We start from the raw sequence: 3,955 nt of genomic DNA on the forward strand, positions 1-3,955 counted from the left end.
GCCTAGTAAGAAGCATCTCCCTGTTGGGAAGCTAACTGTGAAATATGCTATTCTGCACAAGATAGGGTCAACAAATTGGGTGCTAACCAATCACATCTCTATAATTTCAAATGCCCTTGGAAGGTTCATCTTTGTTGTTGGAACCAAGATGAAATTTGATTATGGTAGATTTATGTTTGAACAAATTGTCAAACATGTTTCTACAAATGCAGTGAAGCTGCCCATAGCTTTTCCCTTAATGATTTGTGGGATTATTCTGAGCCAGCAACCTGGAATTCTAGGCACAAATGATCTTCCTAGTAGAAGAAAACCTCCTGTATCAGTTCATTACAAATTGTTTGAAGGCAGTCATGTCGAAGACATTGTCATGACATCTGTTGTGAAGAAGACAACCTTAAAAGATGGTCTGATTGCTGAACTGAAAGAAACTTGTAAAGAATTGGATACAGGAATAAGGGTAGCTAAAGCCGGGAAAGAAGCTTTGGAGGCTTTGATTGAAAGCTTGGAGCAAGCTGATAGAGATAATGTTAGACATGCCAAGGAAACAGAAACCCAAACCTCTAGTGAGAGGTCTGAATCTAAAGATGAATCAAGTGGCAGTTCTGGTTCTGAGGCTGATGAAGATGCAAGCTCCTCTGACTAGTTTTGTTGAACTTGTCCCCCACTTTTCTGATGATGTGCTGCAATGGATGTTCTGGTGGTTCTTTTGGCAGTCATGTTCTGATGCCTTGATGTATTTTGTTTTGGGTTCTTTTTGGTTTTTCTGGATTTTTTTATCTCAGCTTGTAAAGCTGTGTATGTTTGTGGATCTGTAACACCTAACAATCTGCTTTGACATTCTGTGTGACAATCTGTTTGACTAATAGACATTTATTTTGTCTCGTTGGTCTCTTTGGGATAAAAAGGGGGAGAAGTAGCTAAAGTAGTTGTAGCTAAAGTAGCTATACTATAAACAGATGACAGATGAGGTTGAAGAGGATGTATATTGGAGAAAATCTGTGTAGTACAGGTGATGTTGAAGGTGATGTTTGTGGTGAGCAGACTAAGGGGGAGGAGGAGCACAAGCGCATGTGTGTTTAATATGTGTTTACTAGTTGCTATTTTAGCTAGTAATGTGCGTTTTATTACTTCTGCTGCTAAACTGATGATGTGATTTTTCTCTTGTGAAACGAATGGTCTGATGTATGTTTTAGCCAAAATTTGCCAAAGGGGGAGTTTGTCGGTTCTATGTGTTGGCATCAATTTTGGTAAAACCTAGAGCTTTCACAAGTTGTCACAAGTGTTGTCTTGACATAAGATAACAGGTTCCTGCAGGGTGTTTAAAATGTGGATGTGCAGGATTTTTCTGAGATGTCTGACCCGATGTCAAGACATCTGTATATAGAACATTCAGTCTGAATGTTATGCATTGTGTGATTGCGCTTTTTATGCTAATCTATGTGTGATTGATGAGATGATTGAACGCGCCATTCAATCAGTAATTGAAACCAGATTGACTTATTTTCCAACAAGATATAATCAGCTGTCATGAGAAGATATGAATGGAAAATAGTTTTAGGGTTTTATGATGTCCAAGCCCAGCCAAACGCTTCTATATAAAGGGCATGGAAAACCTGGTTTTAACACACAAGAAATAACGAACGAAATAGTGAGAGAGAATAAGGGTTTCAGTCTTGTGTGGTCGTGTGTATTGTGAGTCATTCATTCATCCATAGATGATTGAATTGGACTGGCTTTTGAGTTGTAATTTGTCCACTCTAAGCTTTGAAGCATGAGTGTGTGTTTACTTGGTTGAAGCTTTTAAGCAAGATCAAGTATGTTTTCTCGAAGAGTGTCTTCTTTCATTGTAATATTTGTTCTTACATCACTATTTTGATTGAGAGGGAGTGAGTAGGATCTCATATCTAAGAGTTCTTAGATAGAAGTCACACGGATAGAGATTAGGTGAAAAGACTGTAACTTGAAGTTGTTTACTGAGAGTCTTTGAACTAATTCTGTTTAGTGGATTTCCTTCCTGGCTTGGTAGCCCCCAGACGTAGGTGAGTTTGCACCGAACTGGGTTAACAATTGCTTGTGTCACTTGTATTACTGTTCTTTATCTTTTATACAATTTATATTGTTCAGATATTAGTGTTGTGACATTACCTTCGACATCTCATATCTGATACCAGAATTTCAAAATGTAATTTCCAATGGGAGGCAGAGGAGGCCTCAGATCAGAAGAAATCCACCACCCCGTCAACATCATCATCATCATCAAGTGTCATAAGTAATTCCAGTATTTTCTAATCAATAAACAACACCAATTCAACAACAACATCAATGTCAACAACAACAACCACAACAAAGAACGAACACCTACAACAACAACAATACCAACAACAATAATCATCAGCAGAACTTTGAGAGGAAGAAGGTCTCTTTTGACCCAATTCCTATGTCGTATGCAGAGTTGTATCCGTCTCTGGTCCTCAAAAACTTGATTCAACCGAGGAACCCACCGCAGATCCCAAAACCACTTCCCTGGTGGTATAAACCTGAGCTCCGATGTGCTTTTCATCAGGGTGCACCTGGGCATGATATTGAAAACTGCTATCCATTGAAGTAAGAGGTTCAAAAGCTTATGAAGAGTGGTATGGTGTCCTTTGAGGACCGCACACCAAATGTGAAAGCTAACCTTTGCCCGCTCATGGGAACTCTTCAGTGAATATGGTGGACGATTGTCCTGGAGAATTCAAGGTTTTTGATGTCCGGCTTATCCGAAGATCTTTGGTGCAGATGCATAAAGATATTTGTTTGGTGAGTGATTGTGAACATGCCCATGATGGTTGTGTTGTGTGTAGTGTGAACCCAAGAGGGTGTGATGTGGTGAAAAGGGACATCCAGCGTCTGATGGATGAAGGCATGATTCAGATTGTTCAAACCCGTCATGTAGATGACGATGTTAATGTCATAGTGCCCGTTTTCAAGCAGCAAGAGCGGTTGATAATTCAGTATGATAGTAGCAACAACAACAATGTTAGTCAAAGATCAGTATCGCCATCGGTAATACGGTTAGCGGGCCTAGTCTCGTATTCATCTGATAAGGTTGTACCATACCAGTACAATGCTACAATGATAAAGAATGGTCAAGAGGTCCTGTTACCTACGACCATTTCAGTGGTGAGCATTGCTGATGTAACGAAGGTGACCCGCAGTGGTCGAGTATTTGGACCGGTGTTCCCGGAGAATAAAGAAGAAATAATCGTTGGTAAGAAGGCGGAGGTACCTAATGTAGAACCAGTTGGTTGTTCAAAGGATAAGTCTGGCGAATCCAGCAATTTGAAAGTCAGTGATGATGATGAGGTACTCCGATTGATTAAGAGGAGCGAATTTAATGTGGTTGAGCAGCTGCTCCAGACTCCCTCAAAGATTTCTGTGTTGTCTCTGCTTTTGAATTCTGAAGCACACAGAGAAGTACTATAAAGAATTCTTGAACAGGCATATGTAGAGAAGGATGTTACTGTGGATCAATTTGATCACATTGTGGCTAACATCACTTCATGCAATAATTTGAGCTTCTGTGACGAAGAACTCCCTGAGGAAGGAAGAAATCATAATCTGGCTTTGCATATTTCAATGAACTGTAAGGAATATGCTTTGTCAAACGTGCTTGTTGACACTGGTTCGTCACTCAATGTGCTTCCGAAGTCAACTTTGTCAAAGTTATCTTACCAAGAAGCTCCCATGAGATATAATGGGGTAATTGTCAAAGCCTTTGATGGCTCACGCAAAACGGTAATTGGTGATGTGGACCTTCCAGTTAAGATATGTCCGAGTGATTTTCATATTACTTTTCAAGTAATGGATATCCACCCGGCCTATAGTTGTTTATTGGGAAGGCCATGGATTCATGAGGCAGGGGTTGTTACTTCCACTCTGCACCAAAAGCTCAAATTTGTCAAGAATAGCAAGC

The sequence above is a fragment of the Lathyrus oleraceus genome, chromosome 4 (assembly GCF_024323335.1).
Source record: "Lathyrus oleraceus cultivar Zhongwan6 chromosome 4, CAAS_Psat_ZW6_1.0, whole genome shotgun sequence".
In the NCBI taxonomy this organism is placed as follows: Eukaryota; Viridiplantae; Streptophyta; class Magnoliopsida; order Fabales; family Fabaceae; genus Lathyrus; species Lathyrus oleraceus.